The sequence below is a fragment of the Anomaloglossus baeobatrachus genome, chromosome 5 (genome assembly GCF_048569485.1).
Source record: "Anomaloglossus baeobatrachus isolate aAnoBae1 chromosome 5, aAnoBae1.hap1, whole genome shotgun sequence".
Lineage (NCBI taxonomy): Eukaryota > Metazoa > Chordata > Amphibia > Anura > Aromobatidae > Anomaloglossus > Anomaloglossus baeobatrachus.
In genome coordinates this window covers 220,501,602-220,529,247 of record NC_134357.1, presented here as the reverse complement: position 1 = coordinate 220,529,247, position 27,646 = coordinate 220,501,602, and the positions used below count along the sequence as shown (strand labels likewise).

Here is a 27,646-nt window from a genome sequence, read left to right as displayed (position 1 = left end):
AAAAATGCAATATTTACCCAAATGTAGTTCTTCCATTCCATTGTCACTGCCTTGGTCGTAACTGCCATTCCAGCAACTATAACATTATATTCATGATTAAGGCTAGTTTCACACTTGCGTTGGACGGGATTTGTAGCATTGCGTTGTGTGACGCATGCAACGGATGCGTTGCATATAGTGGCACAACGCAATGCTACGGATCGTACAAAATAACGGAAAGCTTTTTTTTTTTTTTTCTTTTCTTCTTACAGTTTACCGGCAGCCGACTATTGTGAACGATCAGCTGATCGCTCTTAATAGCCGGCGGATCAGCTGAGCGCCCTGACATGCCGGCGGCCGAGCACTCAGCTGGGCGCCCTGACATGCCGGCGGCCGAGCGCTCAGCTGAGTGCCCTGACATGCCGGCGGATCAGCTGAGCGCCCTGACATGCCGGCGGCCGAGCGCTCAGCTGGGCGCACAGACATGCCGGCGGCCGAGCGTTCAGCTGAGTGCCCTGATATGCCGGCGGATCAGCTGAGCGCCCTGACATGCCGGCGGCCGAGCGTTCAGCTGGGCGCACAGACATGCCGGCGGCCGAGCGCTCAGCTGAACGTTCGGCCACCGAGAAATAAAATAAAGTTTGTGATAAAAAAAAAAAAAAAAAAAGAAGAGCATGCGCAGTGAAAAATAAAGGTTTCCGCTGCTCAAAAAAACGTTACATGCAGCGTTCCTTCCACCCGACTCTCACTGACGGTCAGTGTCAAAACAACTGATGCGCTGTGGGGCGGATGCAATTCAAGACCATCCGTTGCTATCCGTAGCTAATAGAAGTCTATGAGGAATATAACGGTTTCCTGTAACGGTTACCATAATTCCTCAAGGCTGCGGATAGCAACAGATCCCGTCCAACGCAAGTGTGAAACTAGCCTTACATGACTGCTACAGCCAATCACTGATTTTCATGGTGAAGAGCAGAACAGAGATTGGATGCATCAGTCACATGCAAGATGGGCATGACATCATTACTGGAGGACAGTCAGCAACTGTGATCACCAGACACTGCTGATTTTCAGTCCTCTTTTAAGACAAAGACATTTTCAAAAGCATTATATATATTAAAAAATGTTTTCATACTTTTTCAGAGAACTAGTGCCACTCTAGTTAATCATTTTGGTTTGTATTGCAGTGCGATCCCAATTTTTCTCTTTCACCCATGACAGCACCACCTGAGCGAGAGGTTCCGTCCACCTCAGGACAAGAAACCCAATGAAATAAAAGGGCAGCACCTCTCTTCCGCATCAGTTTGGTTTCCTGTCCTGATGGGACAACCCACGGAATCTCCCAGGTCCGACCCAGAGTGGAAGTTTGGTTCTTACCAAAAGTCGGCATTCGGGCCTGGTCGCACCTCCGTAGGGCTTCGGCAGTCTGCGGTGGTGCGGCGCGGGAGATCGGCTCTGCGTCACCCCAGCCTATGGGATCCTCACACGGAGCCCACGAGGCCGGCGCCCTGCTGATGGAATGTCGGGGTGAAGAGTAAGTGACGCCTCACCCGGACGTTCGGGCACCTGCGCATGCGCAGGGTGTTCCAAGATGGCGGCGCCCAGCAGGCAGATTCCGGGCGGGAAATTTGAACCAGGGAGGTATAAGGAGTCACCTTTGCTGCATTCTGGTGAGTATGTCTTCTCCCCTATTCAGGATGGAAGACAACTCTCTACCAGAGGAGGATGTGCTGGAACAGCATGTGGATTCCCAGGCTTCACAGAAGCAGCAGCGAGAGGAGCGCTCCTCCGGCAGGGCTAGTCCCTCCAGTCTGGCAAGTCAACATTCCGGGGTTTCTAAGAAATCCAAACCTGGAAGTCATAAACCACCTACAAAATCAGTACTAGATCCGCCATCTTGGGGGTGAGTGTCTGCTGCAGCATTTCATTGTTTAAAAGTCTCCCCCTATGTTCCCTTCTTTCTCTGACGCCCTGGCCTATCAGGTCGTCACAGGACATTGTGTAATCTGCCCTTCTGCATGGTGTCCATCTCCTCCTTGGTTACAGGTCCCTGGCCTTTGGTGTTGCTAAGAATGAGCCAATCAAAAAAAATCCTAGAAACAATCTGCACCACACCCACCAGACACACCAATGGGTAGGCTGAAGGGAATAGGGCCGCCCACTTGGGGGGTTGGTAAGGGAGGGTCAGGAGTGTTAGGAGCAAGTCAGTAAAGTGGTGACTCTCGAGAGGAGAGGACACAGGCTGTTGGAGGAGGTTACGAGCTGGGCTCCTCAGTTACTAGGTGGCAAACTTTGGTCTGGGCCTGGTAGGAGCTGGAACCCCGGTCGCAGGGGATCGTGTCAAGGGGCACGGAACTGCCGAGGAGGGTTGCTGGCGGCCTTGAGCCATCTCCGGGCAGTGGCCAGGGCACGGCGGGGTACGTGGACCCTAGGCCGGGAAGTAGCTTCAAGCGTCCTGGTAATTTACCCGACGAGGGTGAAGACTTCACGATTCGTCCTCCACCCGCTCCAAAATCGGGGTACCTGGGAGGCTGCAGCAGGTGCTCTTCGCTCGGCGGTGGCAGGTACATGTGTAGCAAGGTCCCTAATGGTCTGGGCCAATAATTAGAAAGCCAACTTAAAGGTTACGTGTCTAGAAAGGAACAGTATCTCCTCAATTCCACGTATACAAGGGGCGGCAGCCTTTCTAGCGGATGCTTCCATCGACTCGTTCAAATTATCTGCAAAGGCAGCAGCTCTTTCAAATTCAGCCAGAAGGGCCCTCTAGTTAAAATCCTGGAAGGGAGACGTGCAGTGCAAGAACAGACTATGCAGGATGCCTTGTGAAGGAAACTTTGTTTGGATCACAGCTGGATGACCTTCTGTCCAAAGTGACAGACAAGAAACAAGGATTTCCGGCTGTACAAACTCCATTCCCTCGTAGCCGTCATTTTCAGAGGAAGCAATTTTTCCATAAAAAAAACCTCCAGAGACCAGGACTCCTGGAAGGGTAGAAGGAAGAAGTCCTCAGAATTTATGTTTGGTCCATCCTCCTCTTCCAAGCCAAAGGCCCTCAATCACCCTTCTGGCCAAACAAAGCCTGGTTCTATTGGCTCCAAAAACTGACAATATCAGACCCTCGGATACTACTGGACGAGGCAGACCTACTAGTCCAGGGACCAGTGTTCCACCCCAAGGATCCTGCCCTTCAATTGACAGTGTGGCATTTGAAGGGTAGCTGCCCCTAGCACAGGGATTCTCTGAGAATTTAGTAGAAACTCTCCTTAAAAGTAGGAAGCCGGTCACCACTGGTATTTATGGAAGGGTCTGGCATACATTCCTGCAAGTTTCCGGAGCACAGATAGGGGGTCCTCCTCCCTTCCCGGCCGTGCTGGAATTCCTTCAGGAAGGATTGGCGTTGGGCTTATCCACCAGCACCTTGAAGGTACAAGTTTTGGCCCAAGGAGCCCTCTATAATCATAACCTCAGAGAATAAATGGATTAGCAGGTTCATTAAATCCTGTGCTTGAGCGACTCCTGTACCTCCTCCTCGTATGCCTTCCTGGGATTTAATTCTTGTCATTGATGCCCTTATAGATGCCCCATTTGAGCCCCTTTCAGATGTTCCCCTCAAGACAATGTCCCTGAAGGTGGTGCTACTCATCACTTTGATGTCCGCTAGACGGGTGGGGGACCTACAGGCGCTCTCCATTGTCCATCCATATACTCAAATTTTGGTCGATAGGGTGGTATTGCGCACAGATCCCTCATACCTGCCTAAAGGGTAAAGCCCTTTCACAGGTCCCAGGAAATCATATTGCCTTCCTTTTGTGACCCTCCTTCCAATGAAAAAGAGGCCAGGCTCTATAGACTGGATGTGAGAAGGGCCCTTATAACCTACTTAGAACAAACCAGGGAATGGCGGAAATCTCAGGTCCTGTTTTGCGTTCCAGGGAAAGTCCCGTGGCTGTAAAGTATTTAAAAGCACCTTGGCTAGTTGGATCCAGGATGCTATCTCGCTGGCCTACTCATCTAAGGGGGTGCCAGTTCCCCTGCAGATTAGGGCCCATTTCACTAGGTCAGTTTCTATTTCCTGGGCTGAGCGGGCAGAGGTCTCTATTGATCAGATATGCAGGACCGCCACTTGTTCCTCTTCATCTATCTTTTTCCGTCACTATAGACTTGACTTGTCCTCCACGGCCGACCCTTCCTTTGGTAGACCGTTATTACAGGCGGTGGTTCCTCCCTAAGGTGATCAGTCTCTACAATCTCTCAGGTGGTGCTATTATAGGCGAAAGAGAAAAATCTTAATTACTTACCGGTAATGAGATTTTCAGAAGCCCATGACAGCACCATTAGTTCCCCCCTATTCATTGGATGTGGGCACCCTTCGGGGAGTGTTAGTATTAATAGTGTTCTTGGTGGTGGTACAAGTAAAATATATCTTTGTACCGTGTTGGTGGTGGTATAATTAACCATTTTTGTTTTTTGTTGATCCTCTCTGGCTCTGTAAACCTACTGATGCAGAGAAGAGGTGCCGTCCTTTTATTTCAGTGGGTTTCCTGTCTTGAGGTGGGTGGAACCTCTCTCTCAGGTGGTGCTGTCATGGGCTTCTGAAAATCCCATTACCGGTAAGTAATTAAGATTATCTGAATGGTTTTGAGGTGCAATGTCGGTCCCTACCCACAGATAGGATTTGTACTGTTTCTAGAAAAATAAGAACATCCTTTTTTTTAATCTCAGAAAAATCCCTTTAACTCCTTCACCGTCTTTAGCCTGTTTTCACTTTCAGGACCAGCCCAATTTTTTTCAATTCTGACCAGTGTCATTTTATGAGTTAATAACTTAACAAATTGTCCCAGTGATACTAAGAATATTTTTTATGACAATCATAGTTCATGACAGTGGTAAATTTAGGACAATATTTTGTATGCTTATTTGTGAAAATATTGGAAATTTGACGAAGCTTTTTACAATTTTGCAATATTCAAACTTTCAATTTTTATGCCCTTAAACCAGAGAGCTGGAAATAGTTAATGAAAAACATTTCCCACATGTCTACTTTACATCAGCACAATTTTAAAAACATTTTTTTGTTAGGAAATTTTTCTCATTTTTCAACAAAATTTACATAACCATTTTTTAGGGACCATATCACATTTGAAGTGACTTTGAGAGGCCTATGTGGCAGAAAATACCTAAAAGAGACACCGTTCTAAAAACTTCACCCCTCCAACTGCTCAAAACCACATCCAACAAGTTTATTAACCCTTCAGGTGCTTTGCAGGAATAAAAGCAAAGTGAAAGGAATGAATGAAAATTTTACTTTTTCCTCCAAAAATGTTACTTTAACCCCAGATTTAGCATTTTCGCAAGAGTAAGAGGAGAAAATGCACCATACAATTTATTGTGCAATTTCTCCTGAGTATGATGATTCCTATATCTGGTGGAAAACTACTGTTTGGGCACACTGTCAAGCTCTGAAAAGAAAGTGACGTTTTCGAATGACGACTTTGATGGAATAGTCTGCGGGCGTCATGTCGTGTTTGGAGAGCTACTGATGTGCCTAAAGGGCCATTTACACGCTGCGACATCGCGAACGATATATCGTCGTGGTCACGTCGTTAGTGACGCACATCCGGCGCCGTTAGCGACATCGCAGTGTGTGACACCTAGGAGCGACGATCAACGATCGCAAAAACGTCAAAAATCATGGCTTGTTGAAACGTCGCTGCTTTACCAAATATCGTTGGTGGGGCATGCCGCTGGTTGTTAGTCGTCCCTGCGGCATCACACATCGCTCTGCTTGACACCGCAGGAGCGACGAACATCTCCTTACCTGTGTCCACCGGCAATGAAAAAGGAAGGAGGTGGGCGGCATGTTCCGGCTGCTCATCTCCGCCCCTCCTCTGCTATTGGATGGCTGCCGTGTGAAAGGAGGCTGTTCGCTGGCCAGAGCGACATTGCAGGGAAGGTAAGTCCGTGTGACGGGGACTAGCGATGTTGTGCGCCACGGGCAGTGATTTGCCCGTGACGCACAACCGACGGGAGCGGGTACGCTCGCTAGCGATATCGATACCGATATCGCAGCGTGTAAAGTACCCTTAAACAGTATAAACCCACCACAAGTGATCCTATTTTGAAAACTAGACCTCTCAGGGAATTTATCTAGATCTGTGGTAAGCACCTTGAACCCAGTGAAGCGTCACAGAATTTTACAAAATTGAGCTTTGAAAATGAAAAAATAGATTTTCCCACAAAAATGTTGTGAAGATAAAAAAAATTGGGGCTAGAACAAAAGATATCAGAATAAAATGCACCCCCAAATTTGTTGTACAATTTCTCCTGAGGACGCTGATACACCATTTGTGGTGGGAAACTACTGTTTAGACACACTGTCATGCTCTGAAAGGAAGGAGCAATGTTTTGAAACATAGACTTTGATGGAATGGTCTGCAGGCATCATGTCTCATTTGGAGAGCCGCTGATGTGCCTGAAGAGTAGAACTCAACCACAAGGGACCCTATATTGGAATTGATCTGGTATTTTACTGGTATGTGAATTTTATAATGTAGGGGTGTGTAGAGTATATCAAGTTGGCATATGTGAGTTGTGTAGAAAACGTCAGCTTGGTATAAGTGAGTTGTGTACAGTGCATCAGATTCGCATGTGAGATGTGTAGAGTATGTCAAGTTGGCATACTTGAGTTGTATAGAGTGCATCAGGTTGGCATAAGTAAGTTATATACAGTACATCCAGTCATGCAAGAAATTGGAGTAAGTAAGAAATAAATTTAGTAGTCCATGGATGAGTGATAGACTTTAAAGCATTCTTTTATACATTGGCCAAGTTTGTTGGGGCAGGTGTCACACTGAAAAATTGTCCTTTTTTTATCCCCCTTCTGTAACAAACTCTGCACCTTTATATGACTGTTCTTTCTTTCCAGATTGGGGACCTCACTTGCTTAGGTACTATATGGTCAACTTCATTTTCATAAGTAATGGGCTCCTCTAGTTCATGACTTTAAAATATCAGTACCTTGATCCTTACCTCCTATAACTAAAATAATGTGGTGATCTGGCCCCTGAAGCCATCAGGGAGCTACAAGGTACTGCATCCCCACCAGAATGCAGGGCCTACCCCCAGGGACCCAGATGACCAGTGCTGGTAACAACAAAAACATTCCAGTTAATCCCTATTTTTCCCCAAATTCCCCAAAGATTGGTGCCAGACTAGGGTTGGACCTAATGGATGGCCACCTAGAGGTGGAGCCGATCCAGTCCACTAGACGACCAGGTGGGAGGGGCAGACAGTGGACAGTCAGAGTCTGAGTGAGAGGAGTTGGTGACAGGAGAGAGAGCGTGAGTGGAACCCCTGCAGGAGTGTGACGGTGACCTGAGAACCCAGTCGCTTGGTTGCCGGTGGAGTACAGTGGAGTACTCCCTGAACCATAGCACCAACGGGGTACAGAATCCTAGGTCAGGCAAACTCTCCAGGCAGATCTGATTAAATCTGCACAGTGAGGGGACCATCAAGGACCTCACTGACCTTGAAGTTCGGGACACAGTAGTAATGAGAGAACCAAGGAAGAGGACCAGAGACTCTGACCCCACAGGGTTCACGCTACCATCATATGGACTACCGTTGAGAGACTACCAGGAGGGGACCCCCAGATGCTCCAAGCTATGGGGACCCACCAACCAGAGTCAGGTGCAGGGGAAAGAAGCCACCAGGTCACTAAACCAGCACTGGGACTAAGGGGACCAGTGGTCAAGACCAGCCTTCCCCAAGTGAACAATTTGCAACAGACTGAGTAAAGGCACCAGTTATACTGCAACCCCTTGTGTGGCCTGCTTTCTTTCTGCACCCATCAACATCACCTATCCTCTGGGGCCTGGCCCTACTTGTTGAGGACCTAACATCCAGGCTGCCACCAACACCAGCTCCAGTAGTGAGAAGTGTGCAGCGGCGGCTCCATCTATATAGCCGCAACCCGCAAGTGGCGTCACGTTATGAACTTTAATTTAATCTCCCCTGTTAATATACCCCTTTTAAAAAGCGTTCCCAGGTCACGGAACAGGGCAACGACCACAAAGTGACATCTCCCCAGCAGTACACCGCCCGTGACCGAGTACCCCATAGCTCTGGGTAACACGTAAGTTTCATACATTGCTATCTGTATGATGTGCATGGCTAGCTTCTTATACTGCACCTTACTTTTCCACGTGACAAGTTTTTATTGAACCCCAGGACACAGTTTGGCTGTGGCCTGTGTAGATGAACCTCATACAATGGTGAGGGTGTTGCCATCACTATGGACTGTGGTCAAGAAAAGGACATCCCGCTTGCTCTTATACTTAACCCCAAGTATGTTGTCATGCTGATCAGCTCTCCAATTAGCATCCTATGGTGGCCTGGCTGTTCTGATTTTTGCACACAGTACCACATACTGTGGTAGCTCTGTAGAAAGGGATTTGAAAAGTGGGATGATGGTGTGAAAGTTATCAACATAGATGTCATAACCATTATCCAGCAGTGGGTGCACCAAATACCACACAATTTCCCCACTCACTCCCAGGACAGGGTTCAGGGGTTGAATCCGGGTGTCTTTCCCTTCACAAATCCCAAATCTGTGGGTGTACCCTGAAGTATGCTCGCACAGCTTGCAGAGTTTAATTCTGTACCTGGCCCTCTTAGTGGGCAGGTGTTGCTGTAATTTCAGCCTCCCCTTAAAATGTATTCATTTTGAAGAATGCACACCTCAGCAAACTTGTTGCTGAAGTGATCAATAACCGAGCAAATTTTCAAAAGTCAGTCAATGTTTGGGTCGCGTGGACACTGTGCATTATCCTTGAAATGCGTTTTTTGGGGGTTATAGCCATGTGCAACACTGAGTGTTGTCTAAAACATCAACACTCCAATATTACCAAATTTCTGGCTTCTTCACCATCTCCATGTGAAAAACAAGGCCTCAAAACTTCATAATTTCTACTGTGTCCATGGGAATATAGTTAAAAAATGATACAAATGGATTTTGGGCTAAAAATTGTTGGGTATGCAAATTTGTCTGGAAAACGATGAGATTTATAAAATGCTCAGAGGAAAAGACTTTGAAAAAGTAAATTTCTGTGAGGCGCACAATGTCAAATTGGAATCCTGATTGGGCCACAAAATCAAGAATCTGGGTATTATATTTTTATGAGAGATGAGGTCCATAGGCAATAGCATACCATCAATAGAGGCAGGCCACGCCACTGCTATGGGGCCCATGAGCTAGGGGGGCCCGGGAGCAGCTGGCTGCAGGCAGGCCTCCCATTCAGGATCACACTTTCGATTGTATCGCCATCCCAGAAGCCGATACATTTGAAAGTAATGATGAGAGTGAGCGCAGCGCTCCCTTATCATTGTCCCGCTGGTGTCTGTTCTCTGACAGCTCAACACAGCAGTGACATCACTACTGCGCGACAGTCGCTGCCGTGTTGAAGTGTGCAGAGAAGAGATGGCGGGCGAACGAGGAGCAACGGTGAGGGGAGGTGAGTATGCAGTAGCGGCTGCTACCGGCAGGCTGGGCTAGGGCAGGGGGCCCCAAACGACTCCACCACTGGCTGTGCTGGGGCCGTCTGTGTCACCCGGGACTACACTGCACGGGTGCTGCCCCAGCCGTGCCACAGTTAACAGATGCTGCCGTGTCTGCCAACTGTGACGTCACGCTGTGCGCCCTGCACTGAAGCTTCCCGCCAGAGATCTGTAATGCAGCCTGCAGGCCTGACTGGAGACCAGCAGGGGAAGGTAAGAACTCCCCTAATATGTGTGTATATTTATATGAATAAGTATATATCTGTTAGGACCAGGAGGACGGGTAGGCCCAGGAGGTGGATCCACTGGGCTGAACACCTCACCGAGGGCAAGGTGCCCGGTAGCCGGAGCACTACGGGTAGCAGGACAGTCCGTTCAGAGGAGTGGAGTTAAGAAGTCCCTGGGACCACGGAGTCTCTGAAGGTAGTCCGGGTGACGGAGCTCAGGTTCGGAGGCCGAGATGATGTCAGGCAGAGTCCGGAACCAACTTTGCGAGGAGGTCGGTCACCACACGGATCCAGGGATCGGAGATGGTAGGGACTGACGAGATGGCGGACAGTCACCGTTGGGGGTTCTGGAATCATCAGGACCGGTTGGCGAGACAGGAGTGACTCTACAAGAGAGATAGGTAAGTACGGGACAAGGCACAGGGAGACCTGACTCCTAGCTTAGCAAACACGAAGAACAGGCCCCGCCCACTTGGAAAGGAACCCCCTATATACCCTGTACCTGCATCTTCAATATCCTGTTGGATGACACTGGCCCTTTAAGAAAAGGTCATTGACCGCGCGCGCGCCCTAATGCGCATGCGCGAGGCCCGGGTGCCAGAAGCCAGAGCAGGATGCGATGTACAGGAGGCAGGAGTGCCGGGCTGGCTCAGCATAGCAGACGGGCGCCGGGACCAGGGACCGGGTTGCCTGGAGGACGCAGGTGAGGGAGCATGGAGGCTGTGGAGCGGGGGACCGGGGAGCGTGGCACGGGAGCGGGGAAGCGTGGCAGAGGAGCCGGGGAGCGTGGCCGGGGAGCCGGGATAGCGTGACAATATCTTTGTATGTGTGTGTGTGTCTATATATTTGTGCCTGTATTTGCATTCTGTGTGCATGTATGTGCCTACGTGTGTGTCCACACACGCACACACCACATACAGTGTGTGCAGGCTTTTGTCTGTGCATGAATGTGTGTGTGTCTGTGCATGAGTGCATGCATTTGACTATATATGTATGTGTCTGTGCATGTGTTTGCCTGTCTGCATGTCTACAAATGAGTGTGTGTGTGTGTGTGCCTGTGTATACATGTTTGTGAGTGTCTGTGCATGTGTTTGCCTGTCTGCATGTCTCCATATGAGTGTGTGTGTGTGTGTGTACCTGTGTCTACATATGTGTGCGTGTCTGTGCATGTATTTGCCTGTCTGGATGTCTACATATGTGTGTGTGTCTACCTGTGTGTGCGTATGAGTGGTTATATGTGTGTGTGTCTGTGTGAATATGTGCAGGTGTCTCTACGTGTACCTGTCTGCATGTGTGTACATTTTTCTGCCTGTGTGCAGGGCTGTATTTTGCCTTCGTGCTGCCCTAGGCACTGTAAGTGGTCGCGCCCCTTAGTGACAACGTAACACTGAGTTTTCGCACACGACATCTGTTTAAGGCAGATCTACTCTGTAAAACACCTGAAAAAGTATCAATGAGAAACGAAGGGCACTAACCACACCTATGGGGATCACCACGGGCACATCAAAACATAGCATGAGTATAAAATATTCCCACCACACCGTCCCCACTTATATACTGTGACTGTCACACTGCCCCTAATAAACTACACACTGCCCTCCCTTATAAATTATACCCACCACACCTTCCTCAATTATGAAATATGATCTGCACATTGTCCTCACATCATGCTGCCCCCTCCTCACAATGTCCCATGCATGCTGCCCCCTCCTCACAATGTCCCATGCATGCTGCCCCCTCCTCACAATGTCCCATGCATGCTGCCCCCTCCTCACAATGTCCCATGCATGCTGCCTCCTCCTTCCAATGTCCCATGCATGCTGCCCCTTCCTCACAGTGTCCCATGCATGCTGCCCCCTCCTCACAATGTCCCATGCATGCTGCCCCCTCCTCACAATGTCCCATGCATGCTGCCCCCTCCTCACAATGTCCCATGCATGCTGCCCCCTCCTCACAATGTCCCATGCATTCTGCCCACTCCTCACAGTGTCCTATGCATGCTGCCCCCTCCTCACAATGTCCCATGCATGCTGCTCCTCCTCACAATGTCCCATGCATGCTGCCCCCTCCTCACAATGTCCCATGCATGCTGCCCCCTCCTCCCAGTGTCCCATGCATGCTGCCCCCTCCTCACAGTGTCCCATGCATGCTGCCCCCTCCTCACAATGTCCCATGTATGCTGCCCCCTCCTCACAGTGTCCCATGCATGCTGCCCAATCCTCACAGTGTCCCATGCATGCTGCCCCTCCTCACAATGTCCCATGCATGCTGCCCCCTCCTCACAATGTCCCATGCATGCTGCTCTGTCCTCATAATGTCCCATGCATGCTGCCCCCTTCTCACAGTGTAACATTAATGCTGCTCCCTCCTCACAATGTCCCATGCATGCTGTCCCCCCTCACAATGTCCCATGCATGTTGCCCCTCCTCCCAATGTCCCATGCATGCTGCTCCCTCCTCACAGTTTCCCATGCATGCTGCCCCCTCCTCACAATGTCCCATGCATGCTGCCCCCTCCTCACAATGTCCCATGCATGCTGCCCCCTCCTCACAATGTCCCATGCATGCTGCCCCCTCCTCACAATGTCCCATGCATGCTTCCCCCTCCTCACAATGTCCCATGCATACTTCCCCCTCCTCACAATGTCCCATGCATACTTCCCCATCCTCACAATGTCCCATGCATGCTGCCCCCTCCTCACAATGTCCCATGCACGCTGCTCCCTCCTCACAGTTTCCCATGCATGCTTTTCCCTCCTCACAATGTCCCATGCATGCTGCCCCCCTACTCAAAGTGTCCCGTGCATGCTGCTCCCCTCCTCACAATGTCCCATGCATGCTGCCCCTCTCCATGAGCTCCTAATGCTGCCTTCCTCTTTTCCATAATGACACCTCCATGCTGCCCCATTCATCATACTAAGACCACCACACTAACGCTTATGCTGAGACACCCCCCCCCACACACACACTACCCCACTCTTGATATTGACTCCCCTACATTGCTCCACTCCATACTGAGCCCACACATGCTGCCCCTTCTCCATAATGAGCTCCCAATGCTGCCCCCCTCTCATTCTGAGTCCTTACACTCCCCCCCCATCGATTTTGTCATTGCACCATCCCTCAACCCTTGTCCTCTGTCTCTAGGATTGGCCCCTCTCTCCCATTCCCCCAGCAGCAGCCACTCTCCCCCGCCTTCACCAGCAGCCTCTCCCCCAGCATCAGCCTCTCTCCCTCCAGCCCCCCCAGCATCAACCTCTCTCCCCCCAACGTCACCCAGCTTCAGCCATTCTCCCCCCAGCCTCCCCCAGCTTCAGCCTCTCTCCCCCAGCTTCCCCCAGCATCAGTCTCTCTCCCCCAGCTTCCCCCAGCATCAGCCTCTCTCCCCCAGCTTCCCCCAGCATCAGCCTCCCTCAGCATCAGCCTCCCTCCTCCCAGCCTCCCCCAGCATCAGCCTCTCTCCTCCCAGCCTCCCCCCTCCCAGCCTCCCTCAGCATCAGCCTCCCTCCTCCCAGCCTCCCCCAGCATCAGCCTCCCTCCTCCCAGCCTCCCCCAGCATCATCCTCCCTCCTCCCAGCCTCCCCCAGCATCAGCCTCCCCCAGCACCAGCCTCTCTCCTCCCAGCCTCCCCCAGCATCAGCCTCCCTCAGCATCAGCCTCTCTCCTCCCAGCCTCCCCCAGCATCAGCCTCCCTCAGCATCAGCCTCCCTCCTCCCAGCCTCCCCCAGCATCAGCCTCCCCCAGCATCAGCCTCTCTCCTCCCAGCCTCCCCCAGCATCAGCCTCCCTCAGCATCAGCCTCCCTCCTCTCAGCCTCCCCCAGCATCAGCCTCCCCCCATCCCAGCCTTCCGCAACATCAGCCTCCCCCCTCCCAGCCTCCCCCAGCATCAGACTCTCTCCTCCCAGCCTTCCCCAGTATCAGCTTCTCTTCCCCCAAGTCTCCCCCAGTATAAGCCTCTCTCCTCCCACCCCATATGCAAATCTCCAGTCTGCATTAGAGACACCCCCACGCTCCTTATGAATCTTCAGCTCTGCGAGCACTTACCTGCTCCAGGGCCCGCCGTCATCTTCCTGGCTCACGTGAGTATCCTCTTCTGACACCAGCTTCCATCGCGGCGTCCTCTGCGGCATCCTGCTGTGAGCTCTGCATGTGAAATCCACACAGCATTGGACGCAGCACAGAGGAAGGAGCTGATTGGCGCGCCTGTGACCCCGGAAGTGCAGGCGCCGGCAGTTCCGGGGTCAATCAGCTCTCTGTGCCCGGCCGCCGCAGTTTGTCTGCATTCACGTCTTAATTGACGCGGATACAAATAAATAAAGGTGCGCCTCTCCCCCCTCCCCCCTCCGAAAATACAGCGGATTTAATGAATGTGTAAAAAAAAAATTTATTTTTTTTTTACTGCTAGAAGGTGCCGCCCCCTGCATCCTGCCGCCCTAGGAACGGGACCACGGGTGCCTAATGGTAAATACGGCCCTGCCTGTGTGCATGTCTTTGTGTCTGCCTATGTGTATGTGTGCTTGTCTGTGTGTGTCAGCATGTCTGTACATTTGTCTGTGTCTACGTGGTATGTAAGCATACATACGTGTATGTGCGCATTTCTTGGTCTACATGTGTACCTGTCCTCATGTCTGTTTGCATGTCTTCTTGTGTTCATGGGTGTGTGTTTACGTATGTATGAGTGTGTGCTTGTCTGCGTATGTCTGTGTTCATTTGTACATATGTGTCTGAGTGTCTATCTGCATGCATTTGTCTGACTGTCTTCGTATATCTGTGTGTCTACGTATGTAAGCGTGTGTGCATGTTTGTGTGTCTACATAGGTTTGCATGTCAGTGCAGCGCGTATGTGTGTGTGCTCATCTGCGTGCATGTGTCAGTGTGTGCCTGCATGTGTATGCATGTATATGGGCCCACATCACATCTTTTAACATCACTGCATTGCGCCGTGTTCTGTTGTCATCGCGTGGCCTCGGATGAGTGGTGTAACCTGCAAGAGGACGCCGGGGGAACGTAGGGAGGTGAGAAGAATCTTTATGTTCATCCCCTCTGTGAATGGACAGAGTAGTGGGTTTAGGATCCCAGGATGGGGCAGTTTAGGGGCCTGGTATGGAGGAACATAGGGGCCCAGTATGGGGCAGCTTAAGGGCCTGGGATGGAGGAATATAGGGGCCTAGGATGGGGGATATTAATAAATACAGGAGGCCAGACATTTTTGGTTTATGGTGGCAAATAGTTGAGATAATTACTGTAGGGGCAAATTAGGGGAAATTATTACTGCCATAATATAATTTAATTTTGAGGACACTGTCTCCCATGGGGGAACAAAATTCCAACATAGTGTAGAAATTGGTGAAAAGGGGGGGGAATGTTCTCTGAGAGTGATCAGCTATAGGTGACTGTTATTTTCTGTAGAGTCGCGTCATGGCAGGAAGAAATAATAGCGGTCAGTGCCAGATGAAAAGAAAAAGCGAAGAAAAATAACCTCAGCTAGAGACGTCACTGGTAAGTCAGTGTATTACATGTACATACACACTATACACTATATACAGAGTTCCTGTGTATAATGTCACTGGTGATCACTATTACCTGTACACACACTATATACAGAACTCCTATGTATAATGACACTGGTGATCACTGTATTACCTGTACACTGACATTATATACAAAGCTCTTGTGCATAATGGCACTGATGGCAATATTCGTGTTATTAGTATTGTGATTTTTATTCATGATCATTATTGTAGTATTATTCAGTCAGTATTTGGTCTGGTCATGGGGTGTTGGTATTTGACCCTTGTATGTGGTTGTATTCGGTCACTATGTCATCATAATATGTGGTCTGGTCATAGTATGGTAGTATTTGTTTCTTGTATGCGGTATTATTGGTCACTGTGGTCTGATCAGTGTTGCAGTATTTCTCACTTATTTGTGGTATTATTCGGTCATTATGTTGTCTTGTCATGGAGTATCGGTATTTCTCCCTTGTATGTGGTTGTGTTTGGTCACTATGTAGTTAGTAATATATTTGGTCACGGTGTGACGGTATTTCCCCCTTGCATGTGGTTGTATTCGATCACTGTGTGGTGGTAATATGTGGTCTGGTCACAGTGTGGCGGTATTTCTCCCTTATATGTGGTATTATTGGTCTTTGGTATAGTGGATTATGTTGTGTATGGAGGTCACTTTTTCTCTCTGATATCAATATGGGGAAGATTATTTATTTCCAATAGAGATTAAATACTTGAAAGCTTGGGGCACTTTTGTTGCCATCATATTTTATGGCTGCAATGAAAGTGGAATCTAGGGGCTTCAATAAGGGGAAAATTACTTGGTAAGGACTGCAAAGTTGTGAGATATGCTCTTCTGTGACCCAGCCGAATATTATTATTATTTATATATTTTTTTGGGGGGGGCCCCAATTAGAAATTTTGCTATGGGGCCCCATGATTTCTATATGCGCCCCTTTCCATAGGGGTTCACTAAGGCTGGAGTCACACTTGCGATTAATTCGCACGAGTGCAATGCGAGAAAATCTCGCATTGCACTTGGACCAATATTAATCAATGAGGCAGCTCCGATCTGCTATTTTATTCTATTAGTCCAGATCGGACTGAGAAAAAAAATCGCAGCATGCTGCGTTTTGGTGAGTTTCACGTGCGAGTCACTCCAATGAAAGTCTATGGGTGTGTGAAAAAAAAAATGGATGCCACACGGACGGCACACATACCATCCTAGTGACATGCGTTTTTCTAAATACATTTATCGCATTTTGCAGAAAACACTGGAAATGAGTGAGGTCTGTCGATATCGGTCAATCGCTATCTCTGTCAGTCGGTCTCTCTCTCTCTCTCTCGGTCTCTCTCTTTGTTGGTCTATCCCTCTCTCCCCCCCTCTCTCATACTCACCAATCCCCAGCGCGGCGCTGCACAGCTGTCACAAAGCTGCAGCGGCTTTTCTTCTTTTGAAAAAGCCGGCCTCTCATTATTCCATCAAGTATTCACTGCTTTCCCCACCCACCAGCGCCTATGATTGGTTGCAGTCAGACACGCCCCCACGTTGAGTGACAGCTGTCTCACTGCAACCAATCACAGCCGCTGGTGGGCGGGTCTATATTGTGCCATAAATTAAACAAATAAAAAAAAAACGGCGTGCGGTTCCCCCCCAAATTTCATACCAGCCACGGTAAAGCCATATGGCAGGAGGCTGGTATTGTCAGGATGGGGGAGCGCCACGTTATGGGGAGCCCCCCACTCTAACAATATCAGCCAGCAGCCGCCTGGAATTGCCGCAGCCATTAGATGCGACAGTCCCGGGACTGTACCTGGCTCATCCCAAATTGCCCTGGTGTGGTGGCAATCGAGGTAATAAGGAGTTAATGGCAGCAGCCCATAGCTGCCACTAAGTCCTCGATTAATCATGGCAGGCGTCTCCCCGAGATATCTTACAGGTTAATCATGAAAAGTAAAGAAAATAAAGACATACACCAAAAAAATCCTTTATTTGAAATAAAAGACAAAAAAACACCCTCTTTCACCACTTTATTAAACCCCCAAATACCCCTCCAGGTCTGACGTAATCCACAGAGGTCCCACGATGCTTTGAGCTCTGCTACATTATAAGCTGATAACAGAGAGTGATAGAAGAAGGGTCTTAATTCCACGCCAAGGACACAATGGATCCAGGAAGAGATTAATGCTTCTTTAATAACATGCACAAGTCTACGCGTTTCTGGAGACACAGCTCCCTTCATCAGGACATTGGCAAGAGAACATCAAATCTGGTTTCAAGTGAGATGGTGAAGTATAAAAGCATGCAATGATGTCATAGGAAACACCCATCCTGAAAAAAAAAACTTTGAAAGCGGGCGGGATCCTGATCATTCTAGAAATCTGTATTTTCCAACAGTTCCCTGAATATTGAATTACGATCAAAAACAGTTATATACACTTCTACTAACATACACTAAACATGTACAATAATCCTGACAAAAGAAAAAACTAAATAGATATATAATAAATATACTGAACGACATATACGGGGTTAGAACCTGGTGTAAAAGGAAGAAAAACAGCACGATGTCATAGAGGAGCAGAGACATCAACCACAGGACTACCGCCCCGTGTCGTAATTTATCATCGTCCTAAGGTGGTTTCCTATTAGGCAGACAGCCTAAAGGCTACTTTACACACTGCGATATCAGTCCCGATATCGCTAGTGTGGGTACCCGCCCCCATCTGTTGCGCGACACGGGCAAATCGCTGCCCGTGTCGCACAACAGCCGTCACACATACATACCTGTCCGGCGACGTCGCTGTGACGGGCGAACCGCCTCCTTTCTAAGGGGGCGGTCCGTGCCGCGTCACAGCGACGTCACTGAACCGCCGCCCAATAGCAGCGGAGGGGCGGAGCTGAGCGGGACGTAACATCCCGCCCACCTCCTTCCTTCCTCATAGCGGCCGGGAGGCAGGTAAGGGGAGCTTCCTCGTTCCTGCGGCGTCACACGCAGCGATGTGTGCTGCCGCAGGAACGAGGAACAACCTCGTTACTGCTGCAGTAACGAGATTTGAGAATGGACCCCCATGTCGCCGATTAGCGATTTTGCACGTTTTTGCAATGATGCAAAATCGCTTATCGGTGTCACACGCAACGGCATCGCTAATGCGGCCGGATGTGCGTCACGAATTCCGTGACCCCAACGACTCCGCATTAGCGATGTCGCAGCGTGTAAAGCCCGCTTTAGGGTATAATGATGGAGCTCAAATTGCTGTCAAGGAATTGCTAGAAGAGAGCGGATGGCCGAGGGCTATGTGTGGAGTATATTGTGGAACCTTCAATGAAATGCAGTACGGAGCTAGTGTCAGAGAGGTGAACAAAGTTCAGAGGCGTGGGAAAAAAAACACAACCAACCAGTATATTTATTATATATCTATTTTGTTTTTTCTTTTGTCAGGATTATTGTACATGTTTAGTACATCTCCTCCATTGTCTGTCTTTGCGTGCACCGTGCTGCAGTCGCATAACATGCGAGTGCAGTGCAATTTTACACACGCGGAAGCTGAGACTCGGTGCAAAATGAAGCATGCTATGATTGCACCAAGAGCACCATTCATGCCATAGAAAATTAAGCAAGAGAACACTGTCCCATACATTAACACTGGTACGAGTGCAATCCGATTTTTTATCGGCTTGCACTCGCACATGAAAATCGCAAGTGGACAAGAGCCCTAATACTGACTATATTCAGTAAAAATATGATAGCAAAAATCCAGTAGTAGAAGTTGATTACTAGAGTATATTTTTATTGTCCCTAATCTAGCCCTGTCATCTAATCTAAATTATTTTCTAACGCTAGCCTGGCTTTATTCAGTGAAATATACTATAGTAGGCGCTGATTACTGCAGTATATTTTTATGGTTCCTAATCTAGCCCTATCACCTAATCTAAACTATTATTTTTATTTGATTCATATCGTTACATAAAAAATAAGCAACAGCCGGATACTGATCTGTGATGTACGTCACTAATCAGTGGCACAGAAGTTGCCGGAAGCACGTATGTATGTGGTGAAAAAGGGGAAAAAGTATGGACAGAAAAAAAAAAACCTGGCCAAACGCAAGCACGGACAGCAATCAGTGATGTGAGTCATCTTTCTTTTTGGCAATGAACACGTGTCGGGCTGTCAGAAACAGACGGCCCCTTCCTTCGGCACCTTCCTTCGATCACAGTGGTGTTATTGCTCACACACATTCCCATTACGGTCAATGGAAGATGATGCACAAGAAATGACTGCAAATAGTGTGCAAAATAGTGATGAGCGAGTATGCTTGTTACTACTCGTTACTCGCACGAGTATCACTGTACTCGGGCTACTCAGCGGGGACCGAGTAATCTCGCGATACTCGTGCTGTACTCGTGGTCTTCATCCCTGCATGTTGGCGCTCTTTTGAGAGCCAGCCCTCATGCAGGGATTGGCTGGCAGACCACTGCACTGCCACAGCCCTGTTAGTTGTGGAATTGCAGTGATTGGCCGGCCTGCACAGCGTGACCGAGCCTTTATACCGGCGGGCGCGCTGTGCTCTGCACACAGCCATCCAGACAGTCAGTGCAGGGAGAGTGTCGCTGCTTCAGGGAAAGGTTTGCGGCCCTTTATAGTTAGTTCCGGAGCAGGGCTGCAAACAGTGTGACCAGAAGTCCTTCTCAGGACTATTATAGTTGTATACAGGCAGGCAGGGTATAGCCAGGTCGGAGTACAGTAGCAGAGTCCTTCTCAGGACTATTGTTGCTGTATACAGGCAGGGTATAGCCAGGTCGGAATACAGGCTAGTGACTAGAAGAGTCCTTGTCAGGACTATTGTAGCAGTATACAGGCAGGCAGGCAGGCAGGCAGGGTATATAGCCATTCCTAGTGGTGACCGTATACCAGCCTTCATCATATCTGGGGCTGGTGTACACAGTGTAAAACAGTCCAGATAGTGTCAGACTTCTCAGTAATTGTTGCTCCTAAAAACCTGTTAGGTTCTTAGTTCGTCCGTGCTTGCATTTAAAAACCGCACGTGTGTGCCTGTCGGTGGCAGCGTACAGGTGCACGATTTGCACAAACTATTATATAACGCACAAGTCTAGTGTATAATACACGTCAGTCAGCAGTGTCTGATAGTGTCAGACTTCTCAGTAATTGTCGCTCCTAAAAACCTGTTAGGTTCTTAGTGCGTCCGTGCTTGCATTTAAAAACCGCACGTGTGTGCTTGTCGGTGGCAGCGTACAGGTGCACGATTTGCACAAACTATTATATAACGCACAAGTCTAGTGTATAATACACGTCAGTCAGCAGTGTCTGATAGTGTCAGACTTCTCAGTAATTGTCGCTCCTAAAAACCTGTTAGGTTCTTAGTGCGTCTGTGCTTGCATTTAAAAACCGCACGTGTGTGCCTGTCGGTGGCAGCGTACAGGTGCACGATTTGCACAAACTATTATATAACGCACAAGTCTAGTGTATAATACACGTCAGTCAGCAGTGTCTGATAGTGTCAGACTTCTAAGTAATTGTCGCTCCTAAAAACCTGTTAGGTTCTTAGTGCGTCCGTGCTTGCATTTAAAAACCGCACGTGTGTGCCTGTCTGTGGCAGCGTACAGGTGCACGATTTGCACAAACTATTATATAACGCACAAGTCTAGTGTATAATACACGTCAGTCAGCAGTGTCTGATAGTGTCAGACTTCTCAGTAATTGTCGCTCCTAAAAACCTGTTAGGTTCTTAGTGCGTCCGTGCTTGCATTTAAAAACCGCACGTGTGTGCCTGTCGGTGGCAGCGTACAGGTGCACGATTTGCACAAACTATTATATAACGCACAAGTCTAGTGTATAATACAAGTCAGTCAGCAGTGTCTGATAGTGTCAGACTTCTCAGTAATTGTCGCTCCTAAAAACCTGTTAGGTTCTTAGTGCGTCCGTGCTTGCATTTAAAAACCGCACGTGTGTGCCTGTCGGTGGCAGCGTACAGGTGCACGATTTGCACAAACTATTATATAACGCACAAGTCTAGTGAATACACGTCAGCACAGCATTGCAAAATGCGCAAGGGCGTTGGCAAGGAACAAGGAAGTGGACGTGATGGTGGTGCAGGCAGAGGCCGAGGTCGTGGGCAAGCTCTAATTTCGCCACAACAAAGGGCCACATCTAGTCGCTCGCACGTCCTGTCCCAAATTCTTGGGGACCGCAGCAGTACACCGCTCTTGAACCAAGACCAGTGTCAACAGGTTGTTAGTTGGATAGCGGATAATGCTTCCAGTCACATTGGCACCACCACAAACACTCTGTCTTCCACACGGTCAAGTGTCAGTAGCCGTGATACTGCACCACACATTTCAGAACCTGATCCTCCTTCCTACCACAAGGCTGAGTATATGTCCTCGGACATTACTGATCCCACACTTGGACACTCGGAAGAGCTGTTCACGTTTCCATTCGCACATTCTGGCCTCTCGCCAGCTCATGTTGAAGTGGGTCATGAGGAGATCGTATGTACAGATGCCCAAATATTTGAGCAGCCACGTTCTCACGAAGTTGGCAACGTGTCTCAACAAGGGGTGGACGATGATGAGACACAATTGTCAGAAAGTCAGGAGGAGGAGCAGGGTGCGGAAGAGGAAGACAACGTGGTGGATGATCCAGTAACTGACCCAACCTGGCAGGAGGATATGCAGAGCGAGGACAGCAGTGCACAGGGGGAGGGAGGCGTAGCATCCCAACAGGCAGTAAGAAGCAGGGTGGTGGCTCCAGGCAGAAGTCAGGCAACCGTTCCTCGGAACAACAACACGACACAAGGTGCCTGTACAAATGTTAGGTCTTCCCGAGTCTGGCAGTTTTTTAAGTTGGCTCCAGATGATTCTAAAAAGGCCATTTGCAACACCTGCCGTGCCAGCATCAGCAGGGGTACCAAAACTAGCAGCCTGACCACCACCAGCATGATCAGGCACATGTCAGCCAAGCACCCGACTTTGTGGGAAGTACAACAGAGTCGAGGAGCAGTGCTTGCTGATGTCACTGCTACGTCTTCGCTTGTTGTGCATGCGAGCCAATCCCCTGTCCATGCTGCCTGCGAACAAGCCTCCTCCGGTCCTGCACCTGCAGTTGCCTACGCAGAAATAACACCATCATCAAGCACGTCCTTGTCCCAGCGCAGCGTTCAGTTATCCATTCAGCAAACCTTTGAACGCAGGCGCAAATACACTGCCAACGCCCCACATGCCACAGTTCTAAATGCTAACATTTCGCGACTGCTTGCGCTGGAAATGTTGCCTTTTAGGCTGGTGGAGACAGAAGCATTCCGCGACCTGATGGCGGCAGCTGTCCCATGTTACTCGGTCCCCAGCCGCCACTATTTCTCCCGGTGTGCCGTTCCCGCGTTGCATAACCACGTGTCACAAAACATCACACGTGCCCTGAACAACGCTGTTTCACCCAAAGTCCACCTAACCACAGACACGTGGACAAGTGCTTGTGGGCAAGGCCGCTACATCTCGTTGACGGCACACTGGGTTAATATTGTGGAAGCTGGGACCCAGTCTGAGCGAGGGACGGAACACGTCCTTCCCACAGCAAGGTTTGCAGGCCCTATCTCAGTCAGGGTTTCACCCACACTCTACAGCTCCGGAATGTCATGCTCTTCAGCCTCCTCCTCCTCCTGCGCATCCTCATCCACTTTACCCTCCACACCAGTCCCAAGCTGGAAGCACTGCAGCACTGCCTCGGCGAAGCGGCAACAGGCTGTGCTGAAGCTAATCTGCATAGGTGACAAACCCCACAATGCAGAAGAGGTGTGGACAGCTCTGAAACAGCAGGCAGATCACTGGCTCACACCTCTGAACCTAAAGCCAGGAAAGGTCGTGTGTGACAATGGCCGGAACCTGGTGGCGGCTTTGAGGCGAGGCCAGCTGACACATGTTCCATGCGTGGCCCATGTGCTCAACCTCGTGGTTCAGCGGTTTCTAAAGTCATACCCAAAGCTGTCTGATCTGCTGGTAAAAGTTCGCCGCCTGTCTGCACATTTTCGAAAGTCACCTACTGCTTCAGCCGGCCTTGCCGGCTTTCAGCGCCGTTTGCATCTTCCGGCTCACAGACTGGTGTGTGATGTCCCCACGCGTTGGAATTCAACTCTGCACATGTTGGTCGGGATATGTGAGCAGAAGAGGGCAGTTGTTGAGTACCTGCATCACCTAAGCAGTCGGGAAATGGGTCAAACTCCACACATAACACCTGAGGAGTGGAGATGGATGTCCGACCTATGTACCATCCTCCAAAACTTTGAGGACTCCACCAAGATGGTGAGTGGTGATTAGAGATGAGCGAACCGGTCCCGGTTCGGCTCGAGGTCGGCTCGCCGAACGGGGGTCCCGTTCGAGTTCGGTTCGTCGAACGTTCGACGAACCGAACTCGAACGTATAGGCTAGAATGGGAGGCAATCACAAACACATAAAAATGCATGATAAATGTACACAAACAGTTAATAAACATTGCCATAACACTTACCGGTCCCCGCGATCCCTTCTGCACTCTGTCTCCTGCCGCTATTCCATCCGATGATCGCTGAATCCTCCCGGTGACCGGCACTGCCAGCAGAGATGCAGGACCTATCGTGACGTCAAAATAGCCATGTGACCAGTCACGTGGCTATTATCTCATTGGCTACAGACTGGTCACATGACTATGACATGTCATGTAGGACCTGCGAGTGCATCTCTCCGGTACACGGTGCACATATGTGTATCGCCGTGTACCGGCGACATGCTCTAGCACACGGTCGACTCCCCGTTCCGTTAGGGACCGGCTGACACAGCCGGTCATTAACGGAGATCACCGTTGCCATAGCAACGCAGTTAGCAGTGATGTCACCGCTAACCGCGGCTCCGAGAGCACCGTTGCTATGGTAACGCGTCTGTCAGCGTTACCGCTGTTACCGCTGACAGCCAGCACTGATCACTCATAGAGTGAAGGCTGCACGATTGTAGTGAGCATTGTAGTGAGGATGGAGGTTCCCCAGCCCCAAGTGATGAGCTGGTGAATCTCATCCTCACTACAATCGTCACTACTACTACACTAGAAAGAAAGAAGACAGAAGAGCAGGATCGTGGAGGGCTGACAGGGGGTAATAAAGATGGAGTCTCTAATGTGTCTGTGTATTTATTTCTATTAAAGTATTTTTTCTCTGTGTGGTGTTTTTTTTAACCCTTTATTGGAGATTCTTAATGGCCGGGTCAAACGTGCCTGACATTAAGAATCTCTGGCTTAATACTGGCTAGTAAAACAAAGCCAGTATTAACTCATGATTACCCAACAAGCCACCCGGCTCCAGGGCTGTTGGAAGAGTTGGATACAGCGCCAGATGATGGCGCTTCTATGAGAGCGCCATTTTCTGGGGCGGCTGCGGACTGAAATCCGCAGTAGAGGCGCCCAGAAACCTCGGGCTAACCTGTGCTGCGAATTCCAATCCCCAGCTGCCTAGTTGTACCCGGCTGGACACAAAAATGGGGCGAAGCCCACGTCATTTGTTTTTTAATTATTTCATGAAATAAGTGAAATAATTAAAAAAAAACGGGCTTCCCTATATTTTTGGTTCCCAGCCGGGTACAAATAGGCAACTGGGGGTTGGAGGCAGCCCGTGGCTGCCTGCTGTACCTGGCTAGCATACAAAAATATGGCGAAGCTCACGTCCTTTTTTTTGTAGTTTTTTGGCAAAAAAAATAAAAAATGCTTCCCTGGATTTTCCATTGCCAGTGAAGGTAACACCAAGCAGTGGGGGTTAGCAGCCAGTAGCTGCTTGGATTACCCTTAGCTAGCAATACAAAAAATGCAGCGGGAGCCCATATATATTTTTTTTAATTATTTATTTAAATAACTAAAAATAAAATGGGCTTCCCTGTATTTTGATTGCTGGACATCACAGTGCTGTAAAAATAAATCTTTAAAAAAATGACGTAGCGCTCCGCGGTATTTTTGATTCTCAGCGCAGATAAAGCAGACAGCTATGGGTTGCCACCCCCATCTGCCTGCCGTTACCTTGGTTGGCAATCAAAATACAGGGAAGCCCATTCATTTTTTCTATTTAAAAAATGGTTAAAAAAAAAAATGACGTTGGGTCCCCCCATTTTTGATAGCCAGCTAGGGTAAAGCAGACGGCTGTAGCCTGAAAACCACAGCTGGCAGCTTTACCGTGGTTGGGGATCCAATGTGGAGGTCCCCTCAGGCTCTTTTTTATAATTATTTTATAAATATTAATAATTACACAATAAAAGTAGGGTCCCCCCCAAATTGGATCACCAGCCAAGGTAAAGCGGACAGCTGTGGTCTGGTATTCTCAGGGTGGGAAGGTCCATAGTTAGTGGGCCTTCACAGCCTAAAAATAGCAGGCCGCAGGCACCCCAGACGTGGCGCATCCACTAGATGCGCCAATCCTGGCGCTTCACCCCAGCTCATCCCGTGCCCTGGTGCAGTGGCAAACGGGGTAATAAATCGGGTTGATACTAGCTGTAAAGTCACCTGAGATCAAGCCCAGCAGTTTGTGATGTCATGGCGTCTATTAGATACCCAACATCATAAACTGTCAGTACTAACAAAAACAAAAAATCGACAAAAGAAATTTATTTGAAAAAACAGTCCCCAAAACATTTCCTCTTTCACCAATTTATTGTAAGAAAAAAAATAAAGGGGTCCCACGACGACTCTGGATCGTCTAGAATATGGGGGGAGACACTCAGGGAACGTATCCCCCATTTTCTAGGAGTGCGGACCCTTCATGTGCGGAGTGTGGGTGCAATGAATCTGCACTCACTCTCCCCGGGTCCACAGCAGCAGAGTCCATGTCGTAATGGTTGCTACCAAAGCTGCAATGCCCTGCTCATGAGGTAAGGGCATGCCTAATCAGGAGAACTACTGTAGAGGAAGCTCTGCTCACTGGTGGAGAAAAAGTGGAGAATAAGTGGAGAAAAAGTGGAGAATAAGTGGAGAAAAAGTGGAGAAAAAAAGGAGAAAAAGTGGAGAAAAAGTGGAGAAAAAGTGGAGAATAAGTGGAGAATAAGTGGAGAATAAGTGGAGAATAAGTGGAGAAAAAGTGGAGAAAAAGTGGAGAATAAGTGGAGAATAAGTGGAGAATAAGTGGAGAAAAAGTGGAAAATAAGTGGAGAAAAAGTGGAGAAAAAGTGGAGAAAAAGTGGAGAAAAAGTGGAGAATAAGTGGAGAATAAGTGGAGAAAAAGTGGAGAAAAAGTGGAGAAAAAGTGGAAAAAAAGTAGAGAAAAAATGGAGAAAAAGTGGAGAAAAAAATGGAGAAAAAGTGGAGAAAAAGTGGAGTAAAAATGGAGAAAAAGTGGAGAAAAAATGGAGAAAAAAATGTAGAAGAAGTGGAGAAAAAGTGGAGAAAAAGTGGAGAAAAAGTGGAGAAAAAGTGGAGAAAAAATGGAGAAAAAATGGAGAAAAAGTGGAGAAAAAGTGGAGAAAAAGTGGAGAAAAAGTAGAGAAAAAAATGGAGAAAAAGTGGAGAAAAAGTGGAGAAAAAGTGGAGAAAAAGTGGAGAAAAAGTGGAGAAAAAGTGGAGAAAAAATGGAGAAAAAGTGGAGAAAAAGTGGAGAAAAAGTAGAGAAAAAGTAGAGAAAAAAATGGAGAAAAAGTGGAGAAAAAGTGGAGTAAAAATGGATAAAAAGTGGAGAAAAAGTGGAGAAAAAGTGGAGAAAAAGTGGAGAAAAAGTGGAGAAAAAGTGGAGAAAAAGTGGAGAAAAAGTGGAGAAAAAATGGATAAAAAGTGGAGAAAAAGTGAAGAAAAAGTGGAGAAAAAATGTAGAAAAAAAATGTAGAAAAAGTGGAGAAAAAGTGGAGAAAAAAATGGAGAAAAAGTGGAGAAAAAGTGGAGCACCCTTTGGTGCCTTTCATGTGGCACTAAGGGATGCTTAGCTTTGTATTTAGCCAAAAAAATGAAAAAAAAAATGACGTAGGGTTCCCCCTAGTTTTGTAGCCAGCTAGGGTAAAGCAGACGGCTGCAGCCTGCAGACCACAGCTGGCAACCTCACCTTGGCTGGTAATCCAAAACTGAGGGCACCCCACGCTGTTACTTTAAATTAAATAAATAATTAAAAAAAAAAAACACGTAGGGGTCCCCCAAAATTGGATCACCAGCCAAGGTAAAGCAGACAGCTGGGGCCTGATATTCTCAGACTAGGGAGGTCCATGGTTATTGGACTCTCCCCAGCCTAAAAATAGCAGGCCGCAGCCGCCCCAGAAGTGGCGCATCCATTAGATGCGCCAATCCTGGTGCTTCGCCCCAGCTCATCCCGCGCCCTGGTGCGGTGGCAAACGGGGTAATATATGGGGTTAATACCAGGTGTGTAATGTCACCT

At 48.7% G+C, this 27,646-nt stretch overlaps 1 protein-coding gene across 1 annotated transcript in view; it reads right to left on the bottom strand.

Moving 5' to 3' along the window:
- Nucleotides 1–27,646, bottom strand: part of CXCL12 (C-X-C motif chemokine ligand 12) — a 543,376-nt gene that overhangs the window by 294,053 nt on the left and 221,677 nt on the right. The window lies entirely within an intron of this gene.